The following is a 15,660-nucleotide window of genomic DNA, read 5'->3' as shown; positions in this document are numbered from 1 at the left end:
CCACGCAATCCACTGATCAATCTCTGTAACTGTTTGAAACTTTTTTTTTTTTTTATTTTTTTTTTTTTAAGTGTCAAAATATTTTTGACATTAGAAGACTAAGACTGGAATGTTTACAGAGCTTCGCGTGGCTTAATACTTAGGACAAGAAAGTTGTTATGTAGCAGATGAGGCTCTAGAGCCATGGGACCCTTTTGGGAGGAGCATTGTAATGGGAGGAGCATTGTAATGTAAGGAGCTGAAAGGGTGCTTCTAGCTGCAAAATTTTTTACCATGAAAGAGCAAGCATAGGAGACAGGTGACAAAACCTTGAAAGAAATGCGTTGGCCGGGAATCGAACCCGGGTCAACTGCTTGGAAGGCAGCTATGCTTACCACTATACCACCAACGCTTCTTTGACAGCTGTGATGTCGGTGATGTCGGTGACGTCTGTGATTCGCATGGCTTAGACTGACTACTTCTGCTATCATGAAGAGCAAAATTCGTTCACAAAGACCTTAAAACACCTCCAAAGAAGAGGAACAATGCGTTGGCCTAGAAACGAACTTGCCTCAATTACAATGGTGGAAACAGTAAAATTGATTGCTTAGCAGAGGATGGTTTCGATCCATCAACCTCTGGGTTATGGGCCCAGCACGCTTCCGCTGCGCCACTCTGCTTCTGTCTGTAAAGGAGATGAGAAGCATAACTACCCTCTGGTTCCTGTCAAGCTGCTAGTGGGAAGGCGGTCTCTGCCGTTTCAGCAAGTTTAGCTTAAAAGCCGATTGTTATGGGCTGAAGTCCACCTGGAGACCAGCATTTGGGTTTTCGCTTGTGCCTAGTCACGAGCATGCAGCACCGTTGTCTCTGTGGTGCAATCGGTTAGCGCGTTCTGCTGTTAACCGAAAGGTTGGTGGTTCAAGCCCACCCAGGGACGAGGTCCCCTTTTTGATTTGGTTGCACGTCACAGCTAAAGGTGGTTCTTTGGCAAGCCTTAGATGTGCTCTCAACTGAAAGCTTGGTCTCTGTGCCTGTTTTAAGGTCCCAATGTTGACGGGAGACCTCTCTGGAAAGGGTGTTTCTAGTGTTAAGAGTAGGGGTCAGCGGAAGTGTGTGTGTTTCAGCAGCTTGAAACATCCCAAATGAAAACATACCCCCCAAAAAAATGTCCTTCGAGCCGGAATCGAACCAGCGACCTAAGGATTGCCGATTGTTCTACTACAGTCCTCCGCTCTACCAGCTGAGCTATCGAAGGATTGGCAAAGCTGGGTGTGTGCAACTCTTTGGCTTGGCTAAACCACTATACCACCAACGCTTCTTTGACAGCTGTGATGTCGGTGATGTCGGTGACGTCTGTGATTCGCATGGCTTAGACTGACTACTTCTGCTATCATGAAGAGCAAAATTCGTTCACAAAGACCTTAAAACACCTCCAAAGAAGAGGAACAATGCGTTGGCCTAGAAACGAACTTGCCTCAATTACAATGGTGGAAACAGTAAAATTGATTGCTTAGCAGAGGATGGTTTCGATCCATCGACCTCTGGGTTATGGGCCCAGCACGCTTCCGCTGCGCCACTCTGCTTCTGTCTGTAAAGGAGATGAGAAGCATAACTACCCTCTGGTTCCTGTCAAGCTGCTAGCGGGAAGGCGGTCTCTGCCGTTTCAGCAAGTTTAGCTTAAAAGCCGATTGTTATGGGCTGAAGTCCACCTGGAGACCAGCATTTGGGTTTTCGCTTGTGCCTAGTCACGAGCATGCAGCACCGTTGTCTCTGTGGCGCAATCGGTTAGCGCGTTCGGCTGTTAACCGAAAGGTTGGTGGTTCAAGCCCACCCAGGGACGAGGTCCCCTTTTTGATTTGGTTGCACGTCACAGCTAAAGGTGGTTCTTTGGCGAGCCTTAGATGTGCTCTCAACTGAAAGCTTGGTCTCTGTGCCTGTTTTAAAGTCCCAATGTTGACGGGAGACCTCTCTGGAAAGGGTGTTTCTAGTGTTAAGAGTAGGGGTCAGCGGAAGTGTGTGTGTTTCAGCAGCTTGAAACATCCCAAATGAAAACATACCCCCCAAAAAAATGTCCTTCGAGCCGGAATCAAACCAGCGACCTAAGGATTGCCGATTGTTCTACTACAGTCCTCCGCTCTACCAGCTGAGCTATCGAAGGATTGGCAAAGCTGGGTGTGTGCAACTCTTTGGCTTGGCTAAGAGTGCCATGAGCATTAGCTAAAAAGATGTTTGAAAAAGTCAAAAAGTTTTTGGAGGATGCGGGCATCGATCCCGCTACCTCTCGCATGCTAAGCGAGCGCTCTACCATTTGAGCTAATCCCCCATGTCTGACCCACGCATTTAGCCACGCAATCCACTGATCAATCTCTGTAACTGTTTGAAACTTTTTTTTTTTTTTTTTTTTTTTTTTAAGTGTCAAAATATTTTTGCACGGTTCCTGTGCCTAGTCACGAGCATGCAGCACCGTTGTCTCTGTGGTGCAATCGGTTAGCGCGTTCTGCTGTTAACCGAAAGGTTGGTGGTTCAAGCCCACCCAGGGACGAGGTCCCCTTTTTGATTTGGTTGCACGTCACAGCTAAAGGTGGTTCTTTGGCAAGCCTTAGATGTGCTCTCAACTGAAAGCTTGGTCTCTGTGCCTGTTTTAAGGTCCCAATGTTGACGGGAGACCTCTCTGGAAAGGGTGTTTCTAGTGTTAAGAGTAGGGGTCAGCGGAAGTGTGTGTGTTTCAGCAGCTTGAAACATCCCAAATGAAAACATACCCCCCAAAAAAATGTCCTTCGAGCCGGAATTGAACCAGCGACCTAAGGATTGCCGATTGTTCTACTACAGTCCTCCGCTCTACCAGCTGAGCTATCGAAGGATTGGCAAAGCTGGGTGTGTGCAACTCTTTGGCTTGGCTAAACCACTATACCACCAACGCTTCTTTGACAGCTGTGATGTCGGTGATGTCGGTGACGTCTGTGATTCGCATGGCTTAGACTGACTACTTCTGCTATCATGAAGAGCAAAATTCGTTCACAAAGACCTTAAAACACCTCCAAAGAAGAGGAACAATGCGTTGGCCTAGAAACGAACTTGCCTCAATTACAATGGTGGAAACAGTAAAATTGATTGCTTAGCAGAGGATGGTTTCGATCCATCGACCTCTGGGTTATGGGCCCAGCACGCTTCCGCTGCGCCACTCTGCTTCTGTCTGTAAAGGAGATGAGAAGCATAACTACCCTCTGGTTCCTGTCAAGCTGCTAGCAGGAAGGCGGTCTCTGCCGTTTCAGCAAGTTTAGCTTAAAAGCCGATTGTTATGGGCTGAAGTCCACCTGGAGACCAGCATTTGGGTTTTCGCTTGTGCCTAGTCACGAGCATGCAGCACCGTTGTCTCTGTGGCGCAATCGGTTAGCGCGTTCGGCTGTTAACCGAAAGGTTGGTGGTTCAAGCCCACCCAGGGACGAGGTCCCCTTTTTGATTTGGTTGCACGTCACAGCTAAAGGTGGTTCTTTGGCGAGCCTTAGATGTGCTCTCAACTGAAAGCTTGGTCTCTGTGCCTGTTTTAAAGTCCCAATGTTGACGGGAGACCTCTCTGGAAAGGGTGTTTCTAGTGTTAAGAGTAGGGGTCAGCGGAAGTGTGTGTGTTTCAGCAGCTTGAAACATCCCAAATGAAAACATACCCCCCAAAAAAATGTCCTTCGAGCCGGAATCAAACCAGCGACCTAAGGATTGCCGATTGTTCTACTACAGTCCTCCGCTCTACCAGCTGAGCTATCGAAGGATTGGCAAAGCTGGGTGTGTGCAACTCTTTGGCTTGGCTAAGAGTGCCATGAGCATTAGCTAAAAAGATGTTTGAAAAAGTCAAAAAGTTTTTGGAGGATGCGGGCATCGATCCCGCTACCTCTCGCATGCTAAGCGAGCGCTCTACCATTTGAGCTAATCCCCCATGTCTGACCCACGCATTTAGCCACGCAATCCACTGATCAATCTCTGTAACTGTTTGAAACTTTTTTTTTTTTTTTTTTTTTTTTTTTAAGTGTCAAAATATTTTTGACATTAGAAGACTAAGACTGGAATGTTTACAGAGCTTCGCGTGGCTTAATACTTAGGACAAGAAAGTTGTTATGTAGCAGATGAGGCTCTAGAGCCATGGGACCCTTTTGGGAGGAGCATTGTAATGGGAGGAGCATTGTAATGTAAGGAGCTGAAAGGGTGCTTCTAGCTGCAAAATTTTTTACCATGAAAGAGCAAGCATAGGAGACAGGTGACAAAACCTTGAAAGAAATGCGTTGGCCAGGAATCGAACCCGGGTCAACTGCTTGGAAGGCAGCTATGCTTACCACTATACCACCAACGCTTCTTTGACAGCTGTGATGTCGGTGATGTCGGTGACGTCTGTGATTCGCATGGCTTAGACTGACTACTTCTGCTATCATGAAGAGCAAAATTCGTTCACAAAGACCTTAAAACACCTCCAAAGAAGAGGAACAATGCGTTGGCCTAGAAACGAACTTGCCTCAATTACAATGGTGGAAACAGTAAAATTGATTGCTTAGCAGAGGATGGTTTCGATCCATCGACCTCTGGGTTATGGGCCCAGCACGCTTCCGCTGCGCCACTCTGCTTCTGTCTGTAAAGGAGATGAGAAGCATAACTACCCTCTGGTTCCTGTCAAGCTGCTAGTGGGAAGGCGGTCTCTGCCGTTTCAGCAAGTTTAGCTTAAAAGCCGATTGTTATGGGCTGAAGTCCACCTGGAGACCAGCATTTGGGTTTTCGCTTGTGCCTAGTCACGAGCATGCAGCACCGTTGTCTCTGTGGTGCAATCGGTTAGCGCGTTCTGCTGTTAACCGAAAGGTTGGTGGTTCAAGCCCACCCAGGGACGAGGTCCCCTTTTTGATTTGGTTGCACGTCACAGCTAAAGGTGGTTCTTTGGCAAGCCTTAGATGTGCTCTCAACTGAAAGCTTGGTCTCTGTGCCTGTTTTAAGGTCCCAATGTTGACGGGAGACCTCTCTGGAAAGGGTGTTTCTAGTGTTAAGAGTAGGGGTCAGCGGAAGTGTGTGTGTTTCAGCAGCTTGAAACATCCCAAATGAAAACATACCCCCCAAAAAAATGTCCTTCGAGCCGGAATCAAACCAGCGACCTAAGGATTGCCGATTGTTCTACTACAGTCCTCCGCTCTACCAGCTGAGCTATCGAAGGATTGGCAAAGCTGGGTGTGTGCAACTCTTTGGCTTGGCTAAGAGTGCCATGAGCATTAGCTAAAAAGATGTTTGAAAAAGTCAAAAAGTTTTTGGAGGATGCGGGCATCGATCCCGCTACCTCTCGCATGCTAAGCGAGCGCTCTACCATTTGAGCTAATCCCCCATGTCTGACCCACGCATTTAGCCACGCAATCCACTGATCAATCTCTGTAACTGTTTGAAACTTTTTTTTTTTTTTTTTTTTTTTTAAGTGTCAAAATATTTTTGACATTAGAAGACTAAGACTGGGATGTTTACAGAGCTTCGCGTGGCTTAATACTTAGGACAAGAAAGTTGTTATGTAGCAGATGAGGCTCTAGAGCCATGGGACCCTTTTGGGAGGAGCATTGTAATGGGAGGAGCATTGTAATGTAAGGAGCTGAAAGGGTGCTTCTAGCTGCAAAATTTTTTACCATGAAAGAGCAAGCATAGGAGACAGGTGACAAAACCTTGAAAGAAATGCGTTGGCCGGGAATCGAACCCGGGTCAACTGCTTGGAAGGCAGCTATGCTTACCACTATACCACCAACGCTTCTTTGACAGCTGTGATGTCGGTGATGTCGGTGATTCGCATGGCTTAGACTGACTACTTCTGCTATCATGAAGAGCAAAATTCGTTCACAAAGACCTTAAAACACCTCCAAAGAAGAGGAACAATGCGTTGGCCTAGAAACGAACTTGCCTCAATTACAATGGTGGAAACAGTCAAATTGATTGCTTAGCAGAGGATGGTTTCGATCCATCGACCTCTGGGTTAAGGGCCCAGCACGCTTCCGCTGCGCCACTCTGCTTCTGTTTGTAAAGGAGATGAGAAGCATAACTACCCTCTGGTTCCTGTCAAGCTGCTAGCGGGAAGGCGGTCTCTGCCGTTTCAGCAAGTTTAGCTTAAAAGCCGATTGTTATGGGCTGAAGTCCACCTGGAGACCAGCATTTGGGTTTTCGCTTGTGCCTAGTCACGAGCATGCAGCACCGTTGTCTCTGTGGCGCAATCGGTTAGCGCGTTCGGCTGTTAACCGAAAGGTTGGTGGTTCAAGCCCACCCAGGGACGAGGTCCCCTTTTTGATTTGGTTGCACGTCACAGCTAAAGGTGGTTCTTTGGCGAGCCTTAGATGTGCTCTCAACTGAAAGCTTGGTCTCTGTGCCTGTTTTAAAGTCCCAATGTTGACGGGAGACCTCTCTGGAAAGGGTGTTTCTAGTGTTAAGAGTAGGGGTCAGCGGAAGTGTGTGTGTTTCAGCAGCTTGAAACATCCCAAATGAAAACATACCCCCCAAAAAAATGTCCTTCGAGCCGGAATCGAACCAGCGACCTAAGGATTGCCGATTGTTCTACTACAGTCCTCCGCTCTACCAGCTGAGCTATCGAAGGATTGGCAAAGCTGGGTGTATGCAACTCTTTGGCTTGGCTAAGAGTGCCATGAGCATTAGCTAAAAAGATGTTTGAAAAAGTCAAAAAGTTTTTGGAGGATGCGGGCATCGATCCCGCTACCTCTCGCATGCTAAGCGAGCGCTCTACCATTTGAGCTAATCCCCCATGTCTGACCCACGCATTTAGCCACGCAATCCACTGATCAATCTCTGTAACTGTTTGAAACTTTTTTTTTTTTTTTTTTTTTTTTTTAAGTGTCAAAATATTTTTGACATTAGAAGACTAAGACTGGGATGTTTACAGAGCTTCGCGTGGCTTAATACTTAGGACAAGAAAGTTGTTATGTAGCAGATGAGGCTCTAGAGCCATGGGACCCTTTTGGGAGGAGCATTGTAATGGGAGGAGCATTGTAATGTAAGGAGCTGAAAGGGTGCTTCTAGCTGCAAAATTTTTTACCATGAAAGAGCAAGCATAGGAGACAGGTGACAAAACCTTGAAAGAAATGCGTTGGCCGGGAATCGAACCCGGGTCAACTGCTTGGAAGGCAGCTATGCTTACCACTATACCACCAACGCTTCTGTGACAGCTGTGATGTTGGTGATGTCGGTGACGTCTGTGATTCGCATGGCTTAGACTGACTACTTCTGCTATCATGAAGAGCAAAATTCGTTCACAAAGACCTTAAAACACCTCCAAAGAAGAGGAACAATGCGTTGGCCTAGAAACGAACTTGCCTCAATTACAATGGTGGAAACAGTGAAATTGATTGCTTAGCAGAGGATGGTTTCGATCCATCGACCTCTGGGTTATGGGCCCAGCACGCTTCCGCTGCGCCACTCTGCTTCTGTCTGTAAAGGAGATGAGAAGCATAACTACCCTCTGGTTCCTGTCAAGCTGCTAGTGGGAAGGCGGTCTCTGCCGTTTCAGCAAGTTTAGCTTAAAAGCCGATTGTTATGGGCTGAAGTCCACCTGGAGACCAGCATTTGGGTTTTCGCTTGTGCCTAGTCACGAGCATGCAGCACCGTTGTCTCTGTGGCGCAATCGGTTAGCGCGTTCGGCTGTTAACCGAAAGGTTGGTGGTTCAAGCCCACCCAGGGACGAGGTCCCCTTTTTGATTTGGTTGCACGTCACAGCTAAAGGTGGTTCTTTGGCGAGCCTTAGATGTGCTCTCATCTGAAAGCTTGGTCTCTGTGCCTGTTTTAAAGTCCCAATGTTGACGGGAGACCTCTCTGGAAAGGGTGTTTCTAGTGTTAAGAGTAGGGGTCAGCGGAAGTGTGTGTGTTTCAGCAGCTTGAAACATCCCAAATGAAAACATACCCCCCAAAAAAATGTCCTTCGAGCCGGAATCGAACCAGCGACCTAAGGATTGCCGATTGTTCTACTACAGTCCTCCGCTCTACCAGCTGAGCTATCGAAGGATTGGCAAAGCTGGGTGTATGCAACTCTTTGGCTTGGCTAAGAGTGCCATGAGCATTAGCTAAAAAGATGTTTGAAAAAGTCAAAAAGTTTTTGGAGGATGCGGGCATCGATCCCGCTACCTCTCGCATGCTAAGCGAGCGCTCTACCATTTGAGCTAATCCCCCATGTCTGACCCACGCATTTAGCCACGCAATCCACTGATCAATCTCTGTAACTGTTTGAAACTTTTTTTTTTTTTTTAAGTGTCAAAATATTTTTGACATTAGAAGACTAAGACTGGGATGTTTACAGAGCTTCGCGTGGCTTAATACTTAGGACAAGAAAGTTGTTATGTAGCAGATGAGGCTCTAGAGCCATGGGACCCTTTTGGGAGGAGCATTGTAATGGGAGGAGCATTGTAATGTAAGGAGCTGAAAGGGTGCTTCAAGCTGCAAAATTTTTTACCATGAAAGAGCAAGCATAGGAGACAGGTGACAAAACCTTGAAAGAAATGCGTTGGCCGGGAATCGAACCCGGGTCAACTGCTTGGACGGCAGCTATGCTTACCACTATACCACCAACGCTTCTGTGACAGCTGTGATGTCGGTGATGTCGGTGACGTCTGTGATTCGCATGGCTTAGACTGACTACTTCTGCTATCATGAAGAGCAAAATTCGTTCACAAAGACCTTAAAACACCTCCAAAGAAGAGGAACAATGCGTTGGCCTAGAAACGAACTTGCCTCAATTACAATGGTGGAAACAGTAAAATTGATTGCTTAGCAGAGGATGGTTTCGATCCATCGACCTCTGGGTTATGGGCCCAGCACGCTTCCGCTGCGCCACTCTGCTTCTGTCTGTAAAGGAGATGAGAAGCATAACTACCCTCTGGTTTCTGTCAAGCTGCTAGCGGGAAGGCGGTCTCTGCCGTTTCAGCAAGTTTAGCTTAAAAGCCGATTGTTATGGGCTGAAGTCCACCTGGAGACCAGCATTTGGGTTTTCGCTTGTGCCTAGTCACGAGCATGCAGCACCGTTGTCTCTGTGGCGCAATCGGTTAGCGCGTTCGGCTGTTAACCGAAAGGTTGGTGGTTCAAGCCCACCCAGGGACGAGGTCCCCTTTTTGATGGGAGGAGCATTGTAATGTAAGGAGCTGAAAGGGTGCTTCTAGCTGCAAAATTTTTTACCATGAAAGAGCAAGCATAGGAGACAGGTGACAAAACCTTGAAAGAAATGCGTTGGCCGGGAATCAAACCCGGGTCAACTGCTTGGAAGGCAGCTATGCTTACCACTATACCACCAACGCTTCTTTGACAGCTGTGATGTCGGTGATGTCGGTGACGTCTGTGATTCGCATGGCTTAGACTGACTACTTCTGCTATCATGAAGAGCAAAATTCGTTCACAAAGACCTTAAAACACCTCCAAAGAAGAGGAACAATGCGTTGGCCTAGAAACGAACTTGCCTCAATTACAATGGTGGAAACAGTAAAATTGATTGCTTAGCAGAGGATGGTTTCGATCCATCGACCTCTGGGTTATGGGCCCAGCACGCTTCCGCTGCGCCACTCTGCTTCTGTCTGTAAAGGAGATGAGAAGCATAACTACCCTCTGGTTCCTGTCAAGCTGCTATTGGGAAGGCGGTCTCTGCCGTTTCAGCAAGTTTAGCTTAAAAGCCGATTGTTATGGGCTGAAGTCCACCTGGAGACCAGCATTTGGGTTTTCGCTTGTGCCTAGTCACGAGCATGCAGCACCGTTGTCTCTGTGGCGCAATCGGTTAGCGCGTTCGGCTGTTAACCGAAAGGTTGGTGGTTCAAGCCCACCCAGGGACGAGGTCCCCTTTTTGATTTGGTTGCACGTCACAGCTAAAGGTGGTTCTTTGGCGAGCCTTAGATGTGCTCTCAACTGAAAGCTTGGTCTCTGTGCCTGTTTTAAAGTCCCAATGTTGACGGGAGACCTCTCTGGAAAGGGTGTTTCTAGTGTTAAGAGTAGGGGTCAGCGGAAGTGTGTGTGTTTCAGCAGCTTGAAACATCCCAAATGAAAACATACCCCCCAAAAAAATGTCCTTCGAGCCGGAATCGAACCAGCGACCTAAGGATTGCCGATTGTTCTACTACAGTCCTCCGCTCTACCAGCTGAGCTATCGAAGGATTGGCAAAGCTGGGTGTGTGCAACTCTTTGGCTTGGCTAAGAGTGCCATGAGCATTAGCTAAAAAGATGTTTGAAAAAGTCAAAAAGTTTTTGGAGGATGCGGGCATCGATCCCGCTACCTCTCGCATGCTTGGCTAAGAGTGCCATGAGCATTAGCTAAAAAGATGTTTGAAAAAGTCAAAAAGTTTTTGGAGGATGCGGGCATCGATCCCGCTACCGCTCGCATGCTAAGCGAGCGCTCTACCATTTGAGCTAATCCCCCATGTCTGACCCACGCATTTAGCCACGCAATCCACTGATCAATCTCTGTAACTGTTTGAAACTTTTTTTTTTTTTTTTTTTTTTTTAAGTGTCAAAATATTTTTGACATTAGAAGACTAAGACTGGGATGTTTACAGAGCTTCGCGTGGCTTAATACTTAGGACAAGAAAGTTGTTATGTAGCAGATGAGGCTCTAGAGCCATGGGACCCTTTTGGGAGGAGCATTGTAATGGGAGGAGCATTATAATGTAAGGAGCTGAAAGGGTGCTTCTAGCTGCAAAATTTTTTACCATGAAAGAGCAAGCATAGGAGACAGGTGACAAAACCTTGAAAGAAATGCGTTGGCCGGGAATCAAACCCGGGTCAACTGCTTGGAAGGCAGCTATGCTTACCACTATACCACCAACGCTTCTTTGACAGCTGTGATGTCGGTGATGTCGGTGACGTCTGTGATTCGCATGGCTTAGACTGACTACTTCTGCTATCATGAAGAGCAAAATTCGTTCACAAAGACCTTAAAACACCTCCAAAGAAGAGGAACAATGCGTTGGCCTAGAAACGAACTTGCCTCAATTACAATGGTGGAAACAGTAAAATTGATTGCTTAGCAGAGGATGGTTTCGATCCATCGACCTCTGGGTTATGGGCCCAGCACGCTTCCGCTGCGCCACTCTGCTTCTGTCTGTAAAGGAGATGAGAAGCATAACTACCCTCTGGTTCCTGTCAAGCTGCTATTGGGAAGGCGGTCTCTGCCGTTTCAGCAAGTTTAGCTTAAAAGCCGATTGTTATGGGCTGAAGTCCACCTGGAGACCAGCATTTGGGTTTTCGCTTGTGCCTAGTCACGAGCATGCAGCACCGTTGTCTCTGTGGCGCAATCGGTTAGCGCGTTCGGCTGTTAACCGAAAGGTTGGTGGTTCAAGCCCACCCAGGGACGAGGTCCCCTTTTTGATTTGGTTGCACGTCACAGCTAAAGGTGGTTCTTTGGCGAGCCTTAGATGTGCTCTCAACTGAAAGCTTGGTCTCTGTGCCTGTTTTAAAGTCCCAATGTTGACGGGAGACCTCTCTGGAAAGGGTGTTTCTAGTGTTAAGAGTAGGGGTCAGCGGAAGTGTGTGTGTTTCAGCAGCTTGAAACATCCCAAATGAAAACATACCCCCCAAAAAAATGTCCTTCGAGCCGGAATCGAACCAGCGACCTAAGGATTGCCGATTGTTCTACTACAGTCCTCCGCTCTACCAGCTGAGCTATCGAAGGATTGGCAAAGCTGGGTGTGTGCAACTCTTTGGCTTGGCTAAGAGTGCCATGAGCATTAGCTAAAAAGATGTTTGAAAAAGTCAAAAAGTTTTTGGAGGATGCGGGCATCGATCCCGCTACCTCTCGCATGCTAAGCGAGCGCTCTACCATTTGAGCTAATCCCCATGTCTGACCCACGCATTTAGCCACGCAATCCACTGATCAATCTCTGTAACTGTTTGAAACTTTTTTTTTTTTTTTTTTTTAAGTGTCAAAATATTTTTGACATTAGAAGACTAAGACTGGGATGTTTACAGAGCTTCGCGTGGCTTAATACTTAGGACAAGAAAGTTGTTATGTAGCAGATGAGGCTCTAGAGCCATGGGACCCTTTTGGGAGGAGCATTGTAATGGGAGGAGCATTGTAATGTAAGGAGCTGAAAGGGTGCTTCTAGCTGCAAAATTTTTTACCATGAAAGAGCAAGCATAGGAGACAGGTGACAAAACCTTGAAAGAAATGCGTTGGCCGGGAATCGAACCCGGGTCAACTGCTTGGAAGGCAGCTATGCTTACCACTATACCACCAACGCTTCTTTGACAGCTGTGATGTCGGTGATGTCGGTGACGTCTGTGATTCGCATGGCTTAGACTGACTACTTCTGCTATCATGAAGAGCAAAATTCGTTCACAAAGACCTTAAAACACCTCCAAAGAAGAGGAACAATGCGTTGGCCTAGAAACGAACTTGCCTCAATTACAATGGTGGAAACAGTAAAATTGATTGCTTAGCAGAGGATGGTTTCGATCCATCGACCTCTGGGTTATGGGCCCAGCACGCTTCCGCTGCGCCACTCTGCTTCTGTCTGTAAAGGAGATGAGAAGCATAACTACCCTCTGGTTCCTGTCAAGCTGCTAGCGGGAAGGCGGTCTCTGCCGTTTCAGCAAGTTTAGCTTAAAAGCCGATTGTTATGGGCTGAAGTCCACCTGGAGACCAGCATTTGGGTTTTCGCTTGTGCCTAGTCACGAGCATGCAGCACTGTTGTCTCTGTGGCGCAATCGGTTAGCGCGTTCGGCTGTTAACCGAAAGGTTGGTGGTTCAAGCCCACCCAGGGACGAGGTCCCCTTTTTGATTTGGTTGCACGTCACAGCTAAAGGTGGTTCTTTGGCGAGCCTTAGATGTGCTCTCAACTGAAAGCTTGGTCTCTGTGCCTGTTTTAAAGTCCCAATGTTGACGGGAGACCTCTCTGGAAAGGGTGTTTCTAGTGTTAAGAGTAGGGGTCAGCGGAAGTGTGTGTGTTTCAGCAGCTTGAAACATCCCAAATGAAAACATACCCCCCAAAAAAATGTCCTTCGAGCCGGAATCGAACCAGCGACCTAAGGATTGCCGATTGTTCTACTACAGTCCTCCGCTCTACCAGCTGAGCTATCGAAGGATTGGCAAAGCTGGGTGTGTGCAACTCTTTGGCTTGGCTAAGAGTGCCATGAGCATTAGCTAAAAAGATCACCGACATCACAGCTGTCAAAGAAGCGTTGGTGGTATAGTGGTAAGCATAGCTGCCTTCCAAGCAGTTGACCCGGGTTCGATTCCAGCATTTGGGTTTTCGCTTGTGCCTAGTCACGAGCATGCAGCACCGTTGTCTCTGTGGCGCAATCGGTTAGCGCGTTCGGCTGTTAACCGAAAGGTTGGTGGTTCAAGCCCACCCAGGGACGAGGTCCCCTTTTTGATTTGGTTGCACGTCACAGCTAAAGTCCCAATGTTGACGGGAGACCTCTCTGGAAAGGGTGTTTCTAGTGTTAAGAGTAGGGGTCAGCGGAAGTGTGTGTGTTTCAGCAGCTTGAAACATCCCAAATGAAAACATACCCCCCAAAAAAATGTCCTTCGAGCCGGAATCGAACCAGCGACCTAAGGATTGCCGATTGTTCTACTACAGTCCTCCGCTCTACCAGCTGAGCTATCGAAGGATTGGCAAAGCTGGGTGTGTGCAACTCTTTGGCTTGGCTAAGAGTGCCATGAGCATTAGCTAAAAAGATGTTTGAAAAAGTCAAAAAGTTTTTGGAGGATGCGGGCATCGATCCCGCTACCTCTCGCATGCTAAGCGAGCGCTCTACCATTTGAGCTAATCCCCCATGTCTGACCCACGCATTTAGCCACGCATTTAGCCACGCAATCCACTGATCAATCTCTGTAACTGTTTGAAACTTTTTTTTTTTTTTTAAGTGTCAAAATATTTTTGACATTAGAAGACTAAGACTGGGATGTTTACAGAGCTTCGCGTGGCTTAATACTTAGGACAAGAAAGTTGTTATGTAGCAGATGAGGCTCTAGAGCCATGGGACCCTTTTGGGAGGAGCATTGTAATGGGAGGAGCATTGTAATGTAAGGAGCTGAAAGGGTGCTTCTAGCTGCAAAATTTTTTACCATGAAAGAGCAAGCATAGGAGACAGGTGACAAAACCTTGAAAGAAATGCATTGGCCGGGAATCGAACCCGGGTCAACTGCTTGGAAGGCAGCTATGCTTACCACTATACCACCAACGCTTCTGTGACAGCTGTGATGTCGGTGATGTCGGTGACATCTGTGATTCGCATGGCTTAGACTGACTACTTCTGCTATCATGAAGAGCAAAATTCGTTCACAAAGACCTTAAAACACCTCCAAAGAAGAGGAACAATGCGTTGGCCTAGAAACGAACTTGCCTCAATTACAATGGTGGAAACAGTAAAATTGATTGCTTAGCAGAGGATGGTTTCGATCCATCGACCTCTGGGTTATGGGCCCAGCACGCTTCCGCTGCGCCACTCTGCTTCTGTCTCTAAAGGAGATGAGAAGCATAACTACCCTCTGGTTCCTGTCAAGCTGCTAGTGGGAAGGCGGTCTCTGCCGTTTCAGCAAGTTTAGCTTAAAAGCCGATTGTTATGGGCTGAAGTCCACCTGGAGACCAGCATTTGGGTTTTCGCTTGTGCCTAGTCACGAGCATGCAGCACCGTTGTCTCTGTGGCGCAATCGGTTAGCGCGTTCGGCTGTTAACCGAAAGGTTGGTGGTTCAAGCCCACCCAGGGACGAGGTCCCCTTTTTGATTTGGTTGCACGTCACAGCTAAAGGTGGTTCTTTGGCGAGCCTTAGATGTGCTCTCAACTGAAAGCTTGGTCTCTGTGCCTGTTTTAAAGTCCCAATGTTGACGGGAGACCTCTCTGGAAAGGGTGTTTCTAGTGTTAAGAGTAGGGGTCAGCGGAAGTGTGTGTGTTTCAGCAGCTTGAAACATCCCAAATGAAAACATACCCCCCAAAAAAATGTCCTTCGAGCCGGAATCGAACCAGCGACCTAAGGATTGCCGATTGTTCTACTACAGTCCTCCGCTCTACCAGCTGAGCTATCGAAGGATTGGCAAAGCTGGGTGTGTGCAACTCTTTGGCTTGGCTAAGAGTGCCATGAGCATTAGCTAAAAAGATGTTTGAAAAAGTAAAAAAGTTTTTGGAGGATGCGGGCATCGATCCCGCTACCTCTCGCATGCTAAGCGAGCGCTCTACCATTTGAGCTAATCCCCCATGTCTGACCCACGCATTTAGCCACGCAATCCACTGATCAATCTCTGTAACTGTTTGAAACTTTTTTTTTTTTTTTTTTTTAAGTGTCAAAATATTTTTGACATTAGAAGACTAAGACTGGGATGTTTACAGAGCTTCGCGTGGCTTAATACTTAGGACAAGAAAGTTGTTATGTAGCAGATGAGGCTCTAGAGCCATGGGACCCTTTTGGGAGGAGCATTGTAATGGGAGGAGCATTGTAATGTAAGGAGCTGAAAGGGTGCTTCTAGCTGCAAAATTTTTTACCATGAAAGAGCAAGCATAGGAGACAGGTGACAAAACCTTGAAAGAAATGCGTTGGCCGGGAATCGAACCCGGGTCAACTGCTTGGAAGGCAGCTATGCTTACCACTATACCACCAACGCTTCTTTGACAGCTGTGATGTCGGTGATGTCGGTGACGTCTGTGATTCGCATGGCTTAGACTGACTACTTCTGCTATCATGAAGAGCAAAATTCGTTCACAAAGACC

General features: G+C 47.3%; 39 non-coding genes across 39 annotated transcripts; 10 read left to right on the top strand and 29 right to left on the bottom strand.

Annotated features, from left to right (window-relative positions):
- Positions 1 to 319: 319 nt before the first annotated feature.
- TRNAG-UCC (transfer RNA glycine (anticodon UCC)) lies at positions 320 to 391 on the bottom strand. Its single transcript has one exon. It is a non-coding gene; the product is annotated as a tRNA-Gly (tRNA).
- Positions 392 to 1,147: 756 nt separating this feature from the next.
- Positions 1,148 to 1,234, bottom strand: TRNAY-GUA (transfer RNA tyrosine (anticodon GUA)). Its single transcript is given in 2 exon segments — positions 1,148 to 1,183; positions 1,198 to 1,234. It is a non-coding gene; the product is annotated as a tRNA-Tyr (tRNA).
- A 511-nt stretch (positions 1,235 to 1,745) lies between these two features.
- On the top strand, positions 1,746 to 1,819 carry TRNAN-GUU (transfer RNA asparagine (anticodon GUU)). The gene has a single exon. It is a non-coding gene; the product is annotated as a tRNA-Asn (tRNA).
- Positions 1,820 to 2,050: 231 nt separating this feature from the next.
- On the bottom strand, positions 2,051 to 2,137 carry TRNAY-GUA (transfer RNA tyrosine (anticodon GUA)). The gene is given in 2 exon segments: positions 2,051 to 2,086; positions 2,101 to 2,137. It is a non-coding gene; the product is annotated as a tRNA-Tyr (tRNA).
- Positions 2,138 to 2,229: 92 nt separating this feature from the next.
- On the bottom strand, positions 2,230 to 2,302 carry TRNAA-AGC (transfer RNA alanine (anticodon AGC)). Its single transcript has one exon. It is a non-coding gene; the product is annotated as a tRNA-Ala (tRNA).
- A 450-nt stretch (positions 2,303 to 2,752) lies between these two features.
- TRNAY-GUA (transfer RNA tyrosine (anticodon GUA)) lies at positions 2,753 to 2,839 on the bottom strand. The gene is given in 2 exon segments: positions 2,753 to 2,788; positions 2,803 to 2,839. It is a non-coding gene; the product is annotated as a tRNA-Tyr (tRNA).
- A 511-nt stretch (positions 2,840 to 3,350) lies between these two features.
- Positions 3,351 to 3,424, top strand: TRNAN-GUU (transfer RNA asparagine (anticodon GUU)). Its single transcript has one exon. It is a non-coding gene; the product is annotated as a tRNA-Asn (tRNA).
- A 231-nt stretch (positions 3,425 to 3,655) lies between these two features.
- Positions 3,656 to 3,742, bottom strand: TRNAY-GUA (transfer RNA tyrosine (anticodon GUA)). Its single transcript is given in 2 exon segments — positions 3,656 to 3,691; positions 3,706 to 3,742. It is a non-coding gene; the product is annotated as a tRNA-Tyr (tRNA).
- Positions 3,743 to 3,834: 92 nt separating this feature from the next.
- On the bottom strand, positions 3,835 to 3,907 carry TRNAA-AGC (transfer RNA alanine (anticodon AGC)). The gene has a single exon. It is a non-coding gene; the product is annotated as a tRNA-Ala (tRNA).
- Positions 3,908 to 4,246: 339 nt separating this feature from the next.
- TRNAG-UCC (transfer RNA glycine (anticodon UCC)) lies at positions 4,247 to 4,318 on the bottom strand. The gene has a single exon. It is a non-coding gene; the product is annotated as a tRNA-Gly (tRNA).
- Positions 4,319 to 5,074: 756 nt separating this feature from the next.
- On the bottom strand, positions 5,075 to 5,161 carry TRNAY-GUA (transfer RNA tyrosine (anticodon GUA)). The gene is given in 2 exon segments: positions 5,075 to 5,110; positions 5,125 to 5,161. It is a non-coding gene; the product is annotated as a tRNA-Tyr (tRNA).
- Positions 5,162 to 5,253: 92 nt separating this feature from the next.
- TRNAA-AGC (transfer RNA alanine (anticodon AGC)) lies at positions 5,254 to 5,326 on the bottom strand. Its single transcript has one exon. It is a non-coding gene; the product is annotated as a tRNA-Ala (tRNA).
- A 336-nt stretch (positions 5,327 to 5,662) lies between these two features.
- Positions 5,663 to 5,734, bottom strand: TRNAG-UCC (transfer RNA glycine (anticodon UCC)). The gene has a single exon. It is a non-coding gene; the product is annotated as a tRNA-Gly (tRNA).
- Positions 5,735 to 6,176: 442 nt separating this feature from the next.
- On the top strand, positions 6,177 to 6,250 carry TRNAN-GUU (transfer RNA asparagine (anticodon GUU)). The gene has a single exon. It is a non-coding gene; the product is annotated as a tRNA-Asn (tRNA).
- Positions 6,251 to 6,481: 231 nt separating this feature from the next.
- TRNAY-GUA (transfer RNA tyrosine (anticodon GUA)) lies at positions 6,482 to 6,568 on the bottom strand. Its single transcript is given in 2 exon segments — positions 6,482 to 6,517; positions 6,532 to 6,568. It is a non-coding gene; the product is annotated as a tRNA-Tyr (tRNA).
- Positions 6,569 to 6,660: 92 nt separating this feature from the next.
- Positions 6,661 to 6,733, bottom strand: TRNAA-AGC (transfer RNA alanine (anticodon AGC)). Its single transcript has one exon. It is a non-coding gene; the product is annotated as a tRNA-Ala (tRNA).
- A 338-nt stretch (positions 6,734 to 7,071) lies between these two features.
- TRNAG-UCC (transfer RNA glycine (anticodon UCC)) lies at positions 7,072 to 7,143 on the bottom strand. The gene has a single exon. It is a non-coding gene; the product is annotated as a tRNA-Gly (tRNA).
- Positions 7,144 to 7,594: 451 nt separating this feature from the next.
- On the top strand, positions 7,595 to 7,668 carry TRNAN-GUU (transfer RNA asparagine (anticodon GUU)). Its single transcript has one exon. It is a non-coding gene; the product is annotated as a tRNA-Asn (tRNA).
- A 231-nt stretch (positions 7,669 to 7,899) lies between these two features.
- TRNAY-GUA (transfer RNA tyrosine (anticodon GUA)) lies at positions 7,900 to 7,986 on the bottom strand. Its single transcript is given in 2 exon segments — positions 7,900 to 7,935; positions 7,950 to 7,986. It is a non-coding gene; the product is annotated as a tRNA-Tyr (tRNA).
- Positions 7,987 to 8,078: 92 nt separating this feature from the next.
- Positions 8,079 to 8,151, bottom strand: TRNAA-AGC (transfer RNA alanine (anticodon AGC)). Its single transcript has one exon. It is a non-coding gene; the product is annotated as a tRNA-Ala (tRNA).
- An 850-nt stretch (positions 8,152 to 9,001) lies between these two features.
- Positions 9,002 to 9,075, top strand: TRNAN-GUU (transfer RNA asparagine (anticodon GUU)). The gene has a single exon. It is a non-coding gene; the product is annotated as a tRNA-Asn (tRNA).
- A 122-nt stretch (positions 9,076 to 9,197) lies between these two features.
- TRNAG-UCC (transfer RNA glycine (anticodon UCC)) lies at positions 9,198 to 9,269 on the bottom strand. The gene has a single exon. It is a non-coding gene; the product is annotated as a tRNA-Gly (tRNA).
- Positions 9,270 to 9,720: 451 nt separating this feature from the next.
- TRNAN-GUU (transfer RNA asparagine (anticodon GUU)) lies at positions 9,721 to 9,794 on the top strand. The gene has a single exon. It is a non-coding gene; the product is annotated as a tRNA-Asn (tRNA).
- A 231-nt stretch (positions 9,795 to 10,025) lies between these two features.
- TRNAY-GUA (transfer RNA tyrosine (anticodon GUA)) lies at positions 10,026 to 10,112 on the bottom strand. The gene is given in 2 exon segments: positions 10,026 to 10,061; positions 10,076 to 10,112. It is a non-coding gene; the product is annotated as a tRNA-Tyr (tRNA).
- Positions 10,113 to 10,302: 190 nt separating this feature from the next.
- Positions 10,303 to 10,375, bottom strand: TRNAA-AGC (transfer RNA alanine (anticodon AGC)). Its single transcript has one exon. It is a non-coding gene; the product is annotated as a tRNA-Ala (tRNA).
- Positions 10,376 to 10,711: 336 nt separating this feature from the next.
- On the bottom strand, positions 10,712 to 10,783 carry TRNAG-UCC (transfer RNA glycine (anticodon UCC)). The gene has a single exon. It is a non-coding gene; the product is annotated as a tRNA-Gly (tRNA).
- A 451-nt stretch (positions 10,784 to 11,234) lies between these two features.
- On the top strand, positions 11,235 to 11,308 carry TRNAN-GUU (transfer RNA asparagine (anticodon GUU)). The gene has a single exon. It is a non-coding gene; the product is annotated as a tRNA-Asn (tRNA).
- Positions 11,309 to 11,539: 231 nt separating this feature from the next.
- Positions 11,540 to 11,626, bottom strand: TRNAY-GUA (transfer RNA tyrosine (anticodon GUA)). Its single transcript is given in 2 exon segments — positions 11,540 to 11,575; positions 11,590 to 11,626. It is a non-coding gene; the product is annotated as a tRNA-Tyr (tRNA).
- A 496-nt stretch (positions 11,627 to 12,122) lies between these two features.
- TRNAG-UCC (transfer RNA glycine (anticodon UCC)) lies at positions 12,123 to 12,194 on the bottom strand. The gene has a single exon. It is a non-coding gene; the product is annotated as a tRNA-Gly (tRNA).
- Positions 12,195 to 12,645: 451 nt separating this feature from the next.
- Positions 12,646 to 12,719, top strand: TRNAN-GUU (transfer RNA asparagine (anticodon GUU)). The gene has a single exon. It is a non-coding gene; the product is annotated as a tRNA-Asn (tRNA).
- A 231-nt stretch (positions 12,720 to 12,950) lies between these two features.
- On the bottom strand, positions 12,951 to 13,037 carry TRNAY-GUA (transfer RNA tyrosine (anticodon GUA)). The gene is given in 2 exon segments: positions 12,951 to 12,986; positions 13,001 to 13,037. It is a non-coding gene; the product is annotated as a tRNA-Tyr (tRNA).
- Positions 13,038 to 13,240: 203 nt separating this feature from the next.
- TRNAN-GUU (transfer RNA asparagine (anticodon GUU)) lies at positions 13,241 to 13,314 on the top strand. Its single transcript has one exon. It is a non-coding gene; the product is annotated as a tRNA-Asn (tRNA).
- A 165-nt stretch (positions 13,315 to 13,479) lies between these two features.
- On the bottom strand, positions 13,480 to 13,566 carry TRNAY-GUA (transfer RNA tyrosine (anticodon GUA)). The gene is given in 2 exon segments: positions 13,480 to 13,515; positions 13,530 to 13,566. It is a non-coding gene; the product is annotated as a tRNA-Tyr (tRNA).
- A 92-nt stretch (positions 13,567 to 13,658) lies between these two features.
- On the bottom strand, positions 13,659 to 13,731 carry TRNAA-AGC (transfer RNA alanine (anticodon AGC)). The gene has a single exon. It is a non-coding gene; the product is annotated as a tRNA-Ala (tRNA).
- A 339-nt stretch (positions 13,732 to 14,070) lies between these two features.
- On the bottom strand, positions 14,071 to 14,142 carry TRNAG-UCC (transfer RNA glycine (anticodon UCC)). The gene has a single exon. It is a non-coding gene; the product is annotated as a tRNA-Gly (tRNA).
- Positions 14,143 to 14,593: 451 nt separating this feature from the next.
- Positions 14,594 to 14,667, top strand: TRNAN-GUU (transfer RNA asparagine (anticodon GUU)). The gene has a single exon. It is a non-coding gene; the product is annotated as a tRNA-Asn (tRNA).
- A 231-nt stretch (positions 14,668 to 14,898) lies between these two features.
- TRNAY-GUA (transfer RNA tyrosine (anticodon GUA)) lies at positions 14,899 to 14,985 on the bottom strand. Its single transcript is given in 2 exon segments — positions 14,899 to 14,934; positions 14,949 to 14,985. It is a non-coding gene; the product is annotated as a tRNA-Tyr (tRNA).
- A 92-nt stretch (positions 14,986 to 15,077) lies between these two features.
- TRNAA-AGC (transfer RNA alanine (anticodon AGC)) lies at positions 15,078 to 15,150 on the bottom strand. The gene has a single exon. It is a non-coding gene; the product is annotated as a tRNA-Ala (tRNA).
- A 332-nt stretch (positions 15,151 to 15,482) lies between these two features.
- TRNAG-UCC (transfer RNA glycine (anticodon UCC)) lies at positions 15,483 to 15,554 on the bottom strand. The gene has a single exon. It is a non-coding gene; the product is annotated as a tRNA-Gly (tRNA).
- Positions 15,555 to 15,660: the final 106 nt, after the last annotated feature.

Source organism: Hyla sarda, chromosome 3, assembly GCF_029499605.1.
Source record: "Hyla sarda isolate aHylSar1 chromosome 3, aHylSar1.hap1, whole genome shotgun sequence".
NCBI lineage: Eukaryota > Metazoa > Chordata > Amphibia > Anura > Hylidae > Hyla > Hyla sarda.
This window is presented reverse-complemented; position numbering and strand designations above follow the sequence as displayed.